Source organism: Myxocyprinus asiaticus, chromosome 19, assembly GCF_019703515.2.
Source record: "Myxocyprinus asiaticus isolate MX2 ecotype Aquarium Trade chromosome 19, UBuf_Myxa_2, whole genome shotgun sequence".
In the NCBI taxonomy this organism is placed as follows: domain Eukaryota; kingdom Metazoa; phylum Chordata; class Actinopteri; order Cypriniformes; family Catostomidae; genus Myxocyprinus; species Myxocyprinus asiaticus.
The window spans coordinates 1,852,382-1,868,819 of NC_059362.1; positions in this window are offsets into that span (position 1 = coordinate 1,852,382).

The following is a 16,438-nucleotide window of genomic DNA, read 5'->3' on the forward strand; positions in this document are numbered from 1 at the left end:
ATGTGACACCGTCCAGTGCAATTAAAAAATGTCTGTCGTCTTTTGCGCTTGATACAGTATATAGATTACCCGGGCCGTATTCTGATTTCCTTGGTGAATTTTTTCTATCAGATCTAGTATTTACTATAGATAGAGCTTTAATTGTTGGTGATTTCAACATTCACATAGATAATGAAAATGACACATTGGGATTAGCATTAATCAATATTCTAAACTCTCTTGGAGTCAGACAAAATGTGACAGGACCAACTCATCGCCATAATCATCCACTAGATTTAATTCTGTCATATGCAGTTGATATTGATACTATAGAAATTATGCCGCAGAGTGATGACATCTCATATCATTACCTCGTCTCTTCTATGCTTCGATCAGCTAATGTCACTCAATCTACACCATGCTACCATTAAGGTAGAACTATTCTTTTGACCACTATTAACTATTCTTTCTTATTCTAAAGATAGCTTCACTAATAATCTTCCAGATTTATCTCATATACTAAGTAAGCCAAAAAGTCTAGAAGAACTTGAAGTAATATCAGAAAATATAACTACAGTCTTCTCTAGCACTCTTGATAGTGTCGCCCCCCCTTCAATTAAAGAAAATTGAAGATAAAAGCCCTGCACCATGGTACAATGATCACACTCATGCTCTCAAGAGAGCAGCTCGGAAAATGGAGCGCAAGTGGAAGAATACAAAATTAGAGGTATTTCGCGATGCATGGAAGGACAATGTCTGTAGCTACAGACAGGCACTATAAGCTGCCAGGTCAGCATATTTGAGCAAACTCATAAAAAATAACCACAACAATCCTAGGTGTTTATTCATCACTGTGGCTAAATTGGTTAGGAATAAAGCCTAGACTGAGCCAGATATTCTGTCGCAGCACAATAATAATGACTTTATGAATTTCTTTACTGCTAAAATTGAAAAAATCTGAAATAAAATTGGAATTATGCTGTCATCTGTCACAGTACCACAGAAAACAGTATTTCATAATTTTCCTCACGAGCAACTTCAATCCTTCGCTGTCATAGGTCAAGAAGAGCTAACAAATCTTATTGAAACATCAAAAGCCACAACATGTATGTTAGATCCAATACCAACTAATCTCTTAAAAGAGATATTCCCTGTAATGTCAGAACCTCTTCTTAATATTATAAACTCCTCGCTATCCTTAGGACATGTCTCAAGAAACTTTAAAGTGGCAGTTATCAAACCGCTTATTAAGAAGCCACAGCTTGATCCTGGAGAATTGGCTAATTATAGACCAGTTTCAAATCTCCCATTTGTGTCAAAAATACTAGATAATGTAGTGTCCTCCCAACTATGTTCATTTCTACAGAAAACAATTTCAGTCAGGATTTAGGCCCCATCACAGTACAGAGACTGCACTTATCAGAGTTACTAATGACTTTCTCTTATCATCTGATCACGGCTGCTTTTTTCTTCTAGTGCTTTTAGATCTTAGTGCCTTCGACACCATAGATCACAACATTCTCTTGAATAGTCTTGAGAATTGAATAGTCTTGAGACTTGCATTAGCATGGTTTAGGTCATATTTAACAGACCGCTACCACTTTGTCTGTGTAAACGAGGAATTGTCAAATCAAACAAAAGTTAAATATGGAGTGCCACAGGGATCAGTTTTAGGGCCTCTGCTTTTCTCCTCATATATGCTTCCCCTGGGAGATATTATCAGGAATCGTGGAATAAGTTTCCACTGTTATGCCAACGATACCCAACTTTATATTTCTTTGAAACCTGATGAAATTTCACAATTCTCCAAATTAGCAGAGTGTATCAATTAAATCAAAGATTGGATGGCCAGAAATTTCCTTCTTCTCAATTCTGACAAAACTATTATTGGACAAAAATTGGACCGCTAAAATATAATTTGACTCTCGATGGATGTACTGTTCCATTGTTTTCTACAGCGAAGAAATTAGGTGTTATATTTGATACCAATCTGTCCTTTCCAATTTCCAGTGTTTGTAGAACAATATTCTTCCACCTCAGAAATATTGCTAAATTATTGAAACATGCTCTCTGTTGCTGATGCCAAAAAACTAATTCATGCGTTCATGACCTCAAGACTAGATTATTGTAATGCATTACTGGGAGAAAGTCCTGCAAGTTCAATAAATAAACTTCAATTGGTGCAAAATGCAGCTGCCAGAGTGCTGACTAGAACCAAGAAATATGATCATATTAGCCCTATTTTATCATATTTACATTGCCTACCTGTTAAATTTTGTATTAATTTTAAAATTTTGTTAACTACATACAAAGATTTGAATGGTCTAGTTCCACAATATTTAAGTGACCTTCTACCACGCAATATTCCGTCACGTTCATTACGATCGCAAAATTCTGGCCTGTTAATAGTTCCTAGAATATCAAAATCCACAAAAGGAGGTAGATCATTTTCCTATTTGGCTCCAAAACTATGGAATAGTCTCCCTAACACTGTTCGGGATGCAGACACACTCACTGAGTTTAAGTCTAGACTAAAGACTCAACTATTTAGCCAGGCATACACCTAATTTATCCATCAACTCACAATTAGGCTGCTTTAGTTAGGTCTGCCGGAACCAGAAACATTTATCATGCTCTGTAACTCTGCACAAAATGGAATGGCATCTATGCTAATATTATTCTATTTGTTTCCCTGTCTCAAACTCGGGATTCATATCCCAAGGTTACCAGAGCTGGCCAGATCCACCTCCGTTCCTGCTTGGTATCGGATTCTACTGCTATGTGTCTCTGAGTGATGATGACTAAATGCAGCCTGTGCCAGCCAGACATCACTTCAGTCTATTACGATGGACTTCAGAAGATGAACTGATGCCAACTCCAACCATAAGACATGGGATACTTCATATGGCACTGCCTGAACCTTGGATTTAGGATAGACCTCATCGAAATGACCTGCTGGTTGAACTGCGATGCACCTCACTGATCTCTGCCTGCATCACCTTGGTCTAATGATGGACTACACTCTTAAAATGGAATACATAGGCTATCAATTAATTGCCAACAAAAGCCTTCATTGGCCAACTAACAAAGGACAATGCATCTGTGTGAACTTCTGCAGTTAATCCAGGATGAACTTCAAAGACATTAGTCATTAATCTTTCAGTTCTTACAAAATCTTTGTTTAACCACTGACCCTTAACACTTACTTATTTTATGAATTTTAAACCATGACTTGCACTGCACATAAATAACTAATATTGGCATTATATTCATGCTGTTTAGTCAGAGGGGAACTGGCCCCCACAGTGAGACTGGTTTCTTCCAAATTTATGGAGTTTTGTGTTCCTTGCCACAGTCGCCTTCGGCTTGTTCACTGGGGTTCTAAATACAATTATGATTTAATTATTTATTTTTATACACAATTTACAATCATAATTAATCAAACTACACAATGAAGACATTATAGATATTACAGTTTCATTTTCTGTTAATGCATGATTTTCTGTAAAGCTGCTTTGAAACGATGTGTGTTGTGAAAATTGCTATACAACTAAAAATGACTTAAACGCGAATCCGTCCTGATGCATCGCTGACAACAGGACAGAACCATCTACTCATCTGTCAATCATCTACTGTGCTAAATCCAGAGTTTTAAACTTTGCCAATTACATGCAGCTTTAAAAGTAATTTTCCATTAATGGAAATTAATTCTTCAGTAAATTATGAGCAATGACAAAGATTATTAATTTAGAATAAAAGCTGTCAGAATAAATGTGAAGCATGAAGCACGTACATCATAAGTTCATTTAATACAGGTACAGTATTTGACTAAAGTAACTATGAGGCTCATTCTATATTTTAGGGTACATTCAATGTCCATTAATGATAATTATATATTCTCTAACCAGTTTCTTCAGAAATATCCCATTTTATCCATTAAGGGAAAGCACAAATATTTTGTGCTCCCCATGTTTCATTTTGCTTGAAATTGCCATGATGTGTCTTAATTGACAGTATTTGCATTGTCTGTTTTTGTAGTGAGTGGGTCTTAAGTTCAAAATAATGAATAAAAAATGTTAGTCAACATGATCTTGACAGAGTTCTGGGGAAACAGGACCCAAGAACAGAGGAGATAAATGTCAGTCTTTTATTAAATACAAAAACACAAAATGCACTCCAGCGCCAGCTTGTCCGTGCTCAAAAGGAAAACCGTTAAGTGGGTAAGGGATGAGAGTTCGTGAGATGGGTGTGTGCATTGCAAAACCCAGGTGAGATTCTCCCGACACGCAGGCACAGATCCAAGGAATCCTCCAACAAGACTGTGTGTGGCACTGGCGATCTGCAGGAAAACACACTTCCACATACTCTCACAATCACTGTCACATATGCACGACGGCAAGCACAAACAGAAACAATGATCCCCCCTCGGACATGGCACACGAGTGGAAATAAATAGGGGGAAACAAACAAGAGACAGCTGCCGCTCGCAGTTGAAGGTTGCAACAAATCAACGTTCCCATGGAAACAATCAGGGTTCCCGTGGAAGCGCTGATCCAGCATGTCAGCTGAAAACCATAAGGGCAAAACGTAAACACGTTCCGACAAAACAGACAAGGGACGATGATGCCACGGTCCTGCACAGCCGTAACACCCAACCTGGTAAGGTGCCATGACCGTGACATCACCGGGGGGCACACGGCGGCAAATTGCACACAACAATAACCCACCACCAGACCCGTGTGCCCACACAAAACACAAACACGAAACACAAGACAGACAGGTGACGATGATGTCATGGTCCTCGCTCACACAAAGGGGGAACACAAAACACAAAGGCAGGCCGATACTGCCACGGTCCAGTCAGGTAGAACCTCAACCTGACAAAGTCACCGGGCCTTGACTGGGCCGTGACAGATCTATATATTTTTTATTTTGAAATTCTAAACACTTCAGAAAATCTTTTTTTTTTATTGAGTTTGACATTTTAATAAAGAAAATATATTTTTTTATTCATATCCACAAACGTTCTGTCAACTATGTTACTAAAAAAACACCCCTCCTGCAACTAAAAAATAGTTATCCAAAAACCATGTGACCAGCATCATGTGATGTCATTTTCCTCAGTGGGGACATTTTGAACACATAATAGCGAGTGTTTTTTCATATGTTTTCAATATTTTAACTACAATAGCATATTGTCAAGGAGTATATTAAGTGACCGTCAATTGATTGTTTGCAGTATTTTTATGATTTTAACTAAAATATCATTTCAAATTGAAGGTTAACCTGATCAAGAAAATTACATGTGGTTGGCCAGGCCTACCACTGAAATTATGAGTCAAAATGGGGGAATTGTTTACTATGTTACCTGCCAGCTAAGTTACCCTAGAGTCAACTCTTGGGTAACATGGTTGACTTGACCCTACTGTGTCCACTGATGTATACTCGAAAGTAATAAATGATTTTCTATAGATCAGTTTTTGTCATAATTTAAGCCTCTATGTGTCAGAGGACACTGAGGGTGTGTGTGTGACCTCATGCTTGTGTGTGGGTGCATGCGTGTGAGAGACATTTAATTGATTTTACTAAATTAACTAGATATTGTTCCTTTGCAATTTAAAACAGAGATCTTCTTATGTAAATGGTGTCATTTTATTTTGTGAAAATAGCAGTATATTGCTTGTTCAACTATGTTACTTTCACTGTCAACTATGTTACAGCTGATTTTGTTTTTTACATTTCAAATAACAAGAATGCTGCTTCTGATGTCATTCAAGGTATATTTTACATCCACAAAGGTTAGAGTTTTGCATATCATCTCTTAAAACTAACAAAATTATATTTAAGGCAGATTTATGATAAAAAAAAATGTTACTGAAAATATCACATGAATATCTGCAAAAACATACAATTCTTAAAATGATTTAAAAAAAATTACTGCACATCTGGCAGAAGAGACAAAAGAACCGTTAATTATGTGTGTTACTTGAAGTGTAGCATTTAATCAGTGTCTGTAATGACATGCTGTTTGTCCGTAACATAGTTGACAAACTCACTAGGGAAAACATCCTTTCCCTTATAATATCAAAAAGGTTTTTAATGATTAATCTTTGCAACTAGCAGATGTTATTTTGTTGTTGTTGTTGTTGTTGTTGTTGTTGTTGTCCTTTTCCTTTTATTGTCTCTTCATTATCTGGCAGATAAACCCTGTGAAGTCTTTTTAAAATTCTCCTTTTGTGTTTTGTGAAGAAAAAATTGATCATAAGGGGTTGGATCAACATGAGGAAATGATGTCAGAATTTTTCAGAATTCAGAATTTTCATTCTCTTTAATACATCATGTGTCTTGGTTGAGCACTTGTTTTCGATTACATAAGACGGATGGTAATACAGGTGTGCACAGGGCCATTTTACCTTTACAACCTTTGTGTTGAAGGTCAGAGGTTCTACAAGAACACTTGACTTCCATGAAAATGTCGAACAGACAGGAACGCAATTCAAACGTGATTTTGAACATGTGCACACTCAGGTGTAACTCATCCTTTATTACACTGATATACAGCCTAATAACAGCTTCTGCACATGCTTTATGTCTTACACAGCGCTCACGTTGAAGATAAGCAATCACATCATTCTCAATGAGTTTATGGGAATGACTAAAGATTATAAGACTGTCATACCCTGGACAGAACATCTTTTATGACAAAGTACATAACTGTTAGCTCTAGAAGTTAATGATATGTTGGTACAAAAGGGCCAAAGTCCCTTGGCTGGAAGTGTAAACTTAATCTGAATGGCATGTTATGTGGACGTATTTTATCACTGATTGATGGAAACACATGTGGCTCATTCTAAGGAAACTGTGTCATTTGTGTTGTGTGCTGATATCATTTACAGGATACTGAACTTTGTCACATTATTTTATCGGTTAATGCAGAAAATATAGAATTTGTCTCTGCTCTTTCTTATCAACACTGTTACTGTATGCTGAGACATATCCCCTTTAAAAATAATGGTTCATATTTAATCAGTCATAATTTCATTTTTTATTTATTTATTTACCACATGGTTGAAACAAAGGTGAGTTTCTCGAGTTTCTATCAGTACTGAATTATATCTACAATTATATTAACAATGTCAAGCTCAAAAGTTAGTATGGGGGGAAAAATACAATTTTAAGTTTAGGTTTTTAAAAACAATATTTGCTAGAAAGTTCCCACTCTTTATGACCCATGAATTTCCATGACTTTTCCAGTTGTTTGTGATAACTTTATCACAAGGATTTTTAACATTATTTTACAGAGATGCACTTAAAAAGAGCAGTTTCTTGCTGATAAAATATTTGAGATAAAAGTTTATTCGCTATAAGTATTTCCATGATTTTTTTCCCCCATGACTTTTCCAGGAAATCACTACTTTAAATTATTTCTATTATTATTAGATATTTCAAATTATCTATGAAAATAGAAATGTTCATACAGGCAACAAATGACCGTTTCCTGAGAATGTATATTCTTAACATTAAGCCATAAATATTCTAAGACTTAAAGAGCAGTTATTCATTTATTTCTTCATCATTTAAGACTATCAGGATGACTTCATGATTTTACCAGGTAGGACATGTTCCTGGAGCAACTTTTTTTTTTTTTTTTGCTCCTGCTACAACATTCCTGTCCAAGAAATATATTCCTAACCCTATTCTTATTCCCAACCATAACCACAAACTACCCCTTAAATCAGAAGGAAATTTTATTCAGACCTCAAACCCAGCCCCAAAATCTGATTAGTGGATTCAAATTTTGTTCAAGTTGTATAAAATCATGTCACTATACCTGCTGTTTTGCAAAATGATTTTTATGTAGCTTGTTGTACGTATTGCCACAGTTTCCTGGTGAAATGAACACTAGAGGTGCTACAATAACATTGACTTTTATTCACTTTTGCTCAAATTACATGTAAAACAGCAGATTATTCATTTATAAATACTTTTCGCTCTGTTCCTCACACAATGCTATCTTATTATATCTTCATGTATGAACACTTTTACTATAGCACATGACGCATTTTAATGTTTGCATTACATAATCAACTACATTTACAAGCTTGTTCGAGTGTGATCAAATTGCACGGTAGATCAGCTGATAAACCCTTGCACTTGTGATGTAAAGGAGCGGGGTACAAGTCCTGAAGAGCACACAAGTTGACATGTGAACCGAAAATGTCATAAACCTCATTCACACTGGGCTCTGATCCTGAGATATTGCTGGGCTCAATGCTGGGATACTTTGGGTATTTAAAATGTTAATGTTGTTTACCCAGTTTGTAAATTGTGATGAAAAAAAGTGTTGTCTCATGAAGGGAACATTTCAAACCTAAAGTACAATCTCTGTGAACATCCCATTTTGCGAAGATGACTGTAAGTGAAAATACGGTAAGTGTAGGCTAATTAATGATACATAAGAAACACAACCAGACACAGTACACGTTTAACAGTTTTGTTATGACTCAATATAACTAGTTCCTCGCCACAGTGCTTACAACATTACAACAGGCCAACTGTTTGTTCATACATTTATTTTCTTAACCCTAAAAAGGGCAAGAACATAACGATACAGAAAGTTAATTTATTGCTATTTCCCAATACATTAGGTTCCAAATGATACATTTCTGTTTTTCTCCCAAATATAACTTTATTTTCAATTTTTCAGCTTGTAGAAATCATGATCGAAAAGATGACATTTGCCTCGATGCTTCTCAATGCTTAATCGCAATGCAACAGTTGACGTACAATGTGTATATTACTAATGTTTTTTTGTTTTGTTTTTTAGTTTAAAAAGTGCTTAAGGCATACAGAAAAATGGCACTGCTAGTGCAAAAAAAGAAAAGAAAAGAAATAAAAGAAAAGAAAAACACCAAATTAACAGCAAATGAATAGCCTAATAATTTTTTCTTGTAAAACATGCTAACGTCTGAAGCTTGTAGACATCAGCCAATAACACAAAAACAATAAACATCGAACAAAACAAAAATGATTTTATGAGCTATTTATAAAAGTAGACCTAACTGCCGGAATAAAATCAATAGAATTGGCTGTCATGCAAATCTCATACAGGGACCAGGGAGCAACTCGCCATTCGCGCAGACGATTAAATTAACCGTCAGTTTAGTGGTACTGTACGCAATTTATTTGTTTACAAGAGGATTCTCAAGAGAAAAGATGCAGTTATCAGTAAACTCAAGACGCTGTACAGTAGAAGTCACACCGTGATGTCACTTTGATCTTTATGGGATTGTCTCGGGATGTGTGTGAATGCAAGCACAGATTATGAGAAAGCTGGGGTAGTGTGAATGAACAAAATCTCGCAGTCCGATAACAGTTGCCAGAATGACTTTTCCGGGATTCATCCTGGGATCTCTGTGTGAAAGGGGCTATAGAAGCACCACAAAATGACGTGGTTGTGTTTTTCATCTCAAATTTGCTTTTTCAGAACCAGAACCAGAATCAGAATCAGAATGAGCTTTATTGCCAAGTATGCTTACACATACAAGGAATTTGTCTTGGTGACAGGAGCTTCCAGTACACAACAATACAAAAACAATACAAAAACAGCAACAAGACTTTTAAAAAATAATTAAAATTGAATAAAGAAATATTGAATATTTGAATATTGAAAAGAAACAAGTATATATAGAATACACAAAAGACAATATATATATATATATATATATATATATATATATATATATATATATATATATATATACACATACACACACACATACATACACACACATACATACATACATATATATATATATATATATATATATATATATATATATATATATATATATATATACACTATATTGCCAAAAGTATTCGCTCACCCATTCAAATAATTGAATTCAGGTGTTCCAATCACTTCCATGGCCACAGGTGTATAAAATGAAGCACCTAGGCATGCAGACTGCTTCTACAAACATTTGTGAAAGAATGGGCCGCTCTCAGGAGCTCAGTGAATTCCAGCGTGGTACTGTGATAGGATGCCACCTGTGCAACAAGTCCAGTTGTGAAATTTCCTCACTACTAAATATTCCACAGTCAACTGTCAGTGGTATTATAACAAAGTGGAAGCGATTGGGAATGACAGCAACTCAGCCACGAAGTGGTAGGCCACGTAAAATGGGGTCAGCGGATGCTGAGGCGCATAGTGTGCAGTGGTCGCCAACTTTCTGCAGAGTCAATCGCTACAGACCTCCAAAGTTCATGTGGCCTTCAGATTAGCTCAAGAACAGTGCGTAGAGAGCTTCATGGAATGGGTTTCCATGGCCGAGCAGCTGCATCCAAGCCATACATCACCAAGTGCAATGCAAAGCGTCGGATGCAGTGGTGTAAAGCACGCCGCCACTGGACTCTAGAGCAGTGGAAACGCGTTCTCTGGAGTGATGAATCACGCTTCTCCATCTGGCAATCTGATGGACGAGTCTGTGTTTGGCGGTTGCCAGGAGAATGGTACTTGTCTGACTGCATTGTGCCAACTGTGAAGTTTGGTGGAGGTGGGATTATGGTGTGGGGTTGTTTTTCAGGAGCTGGGCTTGGCCCCTTAGTTCCAGTGAAAGGAACTCTGAATGCTTCAGCATACCAAGAGATTTTGGACAATTCCATGCTCCCAACTTTGTGGGAACAGTTTGGGGATGGCCCCTTCCTGTTCCAACATGACTGCGCACCAGTGCACAAAGCAAGGTCCATAAAGACATGGATGAGCGAGTTTGGTGTGGAAGAACTTGACTGGCCTGCACAGAGTCCTGACCTCAACCCGATAGAGCACCTTTGGGATGAATTAGAGCGAAGACTGCGAGCCAGGCCTTCTCAACCAACATCAGTGTCTGACCTCACAAATGCGCTTCTGGAAGAATGGTCAAAAATTCCCGTAAACACACTACTAAACCTTGTGGAAAGCCTTCCCAGAAGAGTTGAAGCTGTTATAGCTGCAAAGGGTGGGCCGACGTCATATTAAACCCTATGGATTAAGAATGGGATGTCACTTAAGTTCATATGCGTCTAAAGGCAGATGAGCGAATACTTTTGGCAATATAGTGTATATATATACACACACACACATACACATACACACACACACACACACACATATATATATACACATATATACACATATACATGTGTATAACAGTTCATGAGATGAATAGCCTGGGGGAAAAAACTGTTCCTGTGCCTGACGGTTCTGGTGCTCAGAGCTCTGAAGGCAACAGTTCAAAAAGGTAGTGGGCAGGGTGAGTGGGGTCCAGAGTGATTTTACCAGCCTTTTTCCTCAATCTGGAAGTGTATAGTTCTTGAAGGGAGGGCAGGGGGCAACCAATAATCCTCTCAGCAGTCCGAACTGTCCTTTGTAGTCTTCTGATCTGATTTCGTAGCTGAACCAAACCAGACAGTTATAGAAGTGCAGAGGACAGACTCAATGACTGCTGAGTAGAACTGTATCAGCAACGCCTGTGGCAGGTTGAACTTCCTCAACTAGCGAAGGAAGTACAACCTCTGCTGGGCCTTTTTCACAATGGAGTCAATGTGGGTCTCCCACTTCAGGTCATGTGAGACGGTAGTGCCCAGGAACCTGAATGACTCCACTGCTGCCACAGTGCTGTTTTGAATGGTGAGGGGGGGCAGTGTTGGTGGGTTTCTCCTAAAGTCCACAATCATCTTCACCGTTTTGAGCATGTACAGCTCAAAGTTGTTTTGACTGCACCAGACATCCAGCTGTTTAACCTCCCTTCTGTATGCAGACTCATTGTCATCTCGGATGAGGCCGATGACAGTGGTGTCGTCTACAAACTTCAGGAGCTTGACAGAGGGGTCCTTGGCGATGCAATCGTTGGTGTAGAGGGAGAAGAGAAGTGGGGAGAGCACACATCCCTGGGGGGCACCAGTGCTGATTGTACAGGTGCTGGAAGTGAATTTCCCCTGTCTCACAAGCTGCTGCCTCTCTGTCAGAAAGCTGGTATTCCACTGACAGATAAACGTGGGAACAGAGAGTTGGTGTAATTTAGTCCGGAGAATAGCTGGGATGATGGTGTTGAAAGCCGAACTGAAGTCCACAAAAAGGATCCTTGCATATGTCCCTGGTCTGTCCAGATATTGCAGGATATGATGCAATCCCATGTCGACTGCATCATCCACAGACCTGTTTGCTCGATAAGCAAATTGAAGGGGATCTAGAAAGAGTCCAGTGATGTCCTTCAGGTGGGCCAACACCAGTCTCTCAAATGACTTCATGACCACAGACGTCAGGGTGACAGGTCTGTAGTCATTAAGTCCTGTGATTTTTGGTTTCTTTGGGATGGGGATGATAGTGGAATGTTTGAAGCAGCATGGGACTTCACACTGCTCCAGTGATCAATTGAAGATCTGTGTGAAGATGGGGGCCAGCTGGTTAGCACAGGATCTAAGACATGCAGGTGAAACGCCATCTGGGCCCTGTGCTTTCCTTATCCTTTGTTTTCGAAAGCTACGGCACACATCATCTTCACAGATCTTAAGTGCAGGTTGAGTAGCAGGAGGGGGGAGGAGGGGGGTTGCAGGAGGTGTTGGTGTTTGTGTGAAGTGAAGGTCAGAGTGGGTGTGGGGTGTAAGATTGGGCCTTTCAAATCTATAGTAGAACACATTCAGGTTGTCAGCTAGTTGTTGGTCCACCACAGGGTTGGGGGTAGGAGTCCTGTAATACGTAAGTTGTTTCATGCCACTCAACACTGATGCAGGATCATTAGTTGAAAACTTGTTTTTCAGCTTTTCAGAGTATCTTCTTTTATCCACTCTGATTCCCTTATTCAGTGTATTCCTGGCCTGATTGTACAAGACTTTATCCCCAACTCTGTAAGCATCCTCTTTGGCCTGACGAAGCTGCCTGAGTTATGCTGTAAACCATGGTTTGTTATTGTTAAATGTTAAAAAGGTCCTAGTAGGAATGCACATATCCTAACAGAAACTGATATATGATGTTACAGTATCTGTTAGCTCATCCAGATTGGTGTCTGCAGCCTAAAAAACACTCCAATCAGTGCAGTCAAAGCAAGCTTGTAGTTCCAGCTCTGCTTCATTGGTCCCTCTCTTTACAGTCCATAATACAGGCTTAGCAGATTTTAATTTCTGTCTGTAGGTTGGAAGAAGATGAACCAGACAGTGATCAGATAGTCCCAAAGCTGCTCTAGGAACAGAGCGATATGCATCCTTTATTGTTGTGTAGCAGTGATCCAGTATATTTCTCTGTATATGTCTCTTGTTGGGCATGTAATGTGCTGTTTGTATTTGGGCAGTTCACGTGTGAGGTTTGCTAAATGACAAAAACTCCCGCGGCAAGTAGAAAGGCTTACAGTTAATAGAGAGTGCTTCCAAATTAGGACAGCACATCTTCTTTAACGTTGTTACATCTGTACACCAACTTTCATTGATGTAAAAGCATGTTCGACCGCCTCTCGTTTTCCCCATTAACTCCGCAATGTGATCCGCTCTGAACAGCTGAAAGCCCGGCAGATATAACGCGCTGTCCGGAATGGCTTCACTCAGCCAGGTTTCTGTGAAGCACAAGGCAGCAGAGGTTGAAAAGTCCTTGTTTGTGTGGGTGAGGAGATGTAGTTTGTCCGTTTTGTCAGGGAGAGAGCGGAGATTCGCAAGATGAATGCTTGGCAGCGCTGTTCGAAAGCCACACCGACGGAGCTTGACCAGCGCACCTGCTCGTCTCCCTCGCCTGCATCTCATAGCACGTTTAAACAACACAGCCGCGCCTCCGACGAAAATGTCCAACAAAACGTCCGAATATTCAAAAACCGGGAAAAGACTGTCTGGTATAAGCTGTCGAATGTTCAGCAGTTCGTCTCTGGTAAAACTGACTGGAAAAAGATTACTAAACCCAGGACAAACAAACAAAAACAACAAAACAATAGGAGCGCTCCACACTGAGGCGGCCATCCGCTGCACCATCATGATGTATCATTTCTTCACACTATTGGATAGGTTTAGGTTTAAGGAAGGGAGGTCGGTTTTGAAAACCTCATCTGTTTGAGAGAACACACTGTAACTCAATTTTAAGATCACACAGTGAACATTTCACCTCCATACTGCTGGATAATTGTAATAAAACCATGCAATATAATTTTGCAAAAATAACAAAATAAACATACAGAACTCAACTCTTGAATCTCAAATGTATTAAGATGCTTTGATTATGCACAGCAGATGGTAGTTAGCTGATTCGCTTATTTCAGAGGATGAGTGGCAAAAATACATTTCTAATACTGAAGAGGCGTTTCAAAAAGTAGCTCCAGGCAGCTCTTGGAATATCCCTGCTAAAGTGATCCTGAGGGGGCGAGAGGTATGTTAAGAAAGAGACTAAATACTCATTTTTAAATACAACCATCACAATAATGAATACATTCCCAAAGGTGTATCATCCACTGGAGAAAATGCATCATATGTTGAAACATTTTATCATGTATTACTCATCTTGTCCTTTATTTTGTAGAGTAAAAAAGTGACTTTTGAACAGATGGAAACAACATGGTAAATGATGACATTGTACATGTTTAAATAGATCAACCCTGCTTCAACATGGCCAGAATGCATTCAGTTTGGCCAAATGAGTTCATCAATATGGGAAAAAAGAACACAAATCTCACACATGGACAAGGAGCATTAAAAAGACACATTTTAAGGTTCTGGTGAAAATATGCATATTTGAACTAAACAAACTGAGACACAACATGTTATTTAGCAATAGAATAAGATCTGATTTCTCTGTGTAAGGCCACTGTGAAAGTGCTTATCTCAAGCTTTATAGACATCAAAACAATTCAAATACAATTAGCAAATATTTATTCAATCATATTTATAAAAACAAACAAACATTGGAATAACCTTATTCCAAACCTTCTTCCTTCCTGGTTTTGGTGTATTTTTAAAATGTTATATTTGTCTTGTATTTCAAAATAAAATAAAAATCCATAAAACTTGAGAAACAAAACTGTGTAAGATTGTAAGACTTGTTTTCAGAGAATATATCTTGAATTCTCTTTTCTTTTGTTAAGCATAAATCACAGTCAATTTTGTTGGATTTGGGCAGAAAACAAGAAAACAATTTGCCAGTGGATGAAGAAAAATCTAATGAATTATCATACTTCTAAATCTCAAGTAAATGTATCTATTTTTTAAGGGTGTTAAGATATTTTTAGTTGAGAATAAGACAAAACACTGATGAGGACAGTGTGGCTTTTCTAAACCTTACTGACCATGTAATGTTTTTGGAACGTTGCTGGTTTGTACATGGTGTTTATCTGTCAGTAAAGTATATGTGTGTGTGTGTGCCTGTGTGTGCAGTGAATCAAGCTTGTTGATTTATCAAGTGTGTGTACAGCAGGGTTCCCCAGTTAGTTTTCACCAAAGGCCAGATTCTGTCTACAATACAAAGCCAAGGGCCACCGCCCCTCGATGATATGACAGAAGTGTTTGTGCCGATGTTATTATTATTATTGATAGTAATATTACTATTGTTGTTTTTATTGTTTTTGTTGTTAAAAGAGCCACAACATAAATATTCAAAACATTTTATTAGTTCTTTTTCTCTGTATTAGTAGCTGGTTTTATTTATTCAAACAATTATGAAGATTTTGTTTGTATACAGATACTCAAAACTACACAACCAACAAATATTTTAATGAATAATCTGGATCTCCATTTCCTCCATGCGAGTCAACTGTTCCAGCTCATCTCCAAACGGAATCTCCTCCCTGCAATTATTAGACTGACAGTATTAGCATTAATATTGTTATGGTTCTTACTTAGATTTGGGGGTCAAACTGTACTTGTATTATTGATATCTTCTCACCATTCAATGAGAGAAGTGACAGCGACGGGCTGAAGCAGTACCTCTGATGTTGGGGCTATACTCTGTTGAGACACTGATCAAGATGTGCACTATCCTGTTTCTTGATAATGTTCATTATAGAAAACAATGACTCACAGATGACTTGAATCCTTTGTACTGCAAACATAAACCCGTTCTGTTTTTGAAAATCTTCTTATGGTGTTTTGTCTCAAATGTACATCATTCAGTATATCACTGTTATTACATTATTCCACGTGTATTTATATCACTGTACCTTGAGTTATATTATTCAGACATTAATCCAGACATTATAAAAAGAGAAGTTGGCTTTGGGATTAGATACTCCTCAAAATGCATCAACACCATGGAAAGAACATAATGAAACAGTTATGCCAAATTAAGCAAATACATGCTTTAACAGCGTTCAATATATTAATCTATAGCATTGACAGCTGGGTAGGGCAGGAGACAGCACCGTCTATTTTACAAGGTTGAGACTATCTGTTTGCCCAACCAATGGAAATTAGGGGGAGTGTCTGGAAAACCTGTTTCAAAACATATATATATATA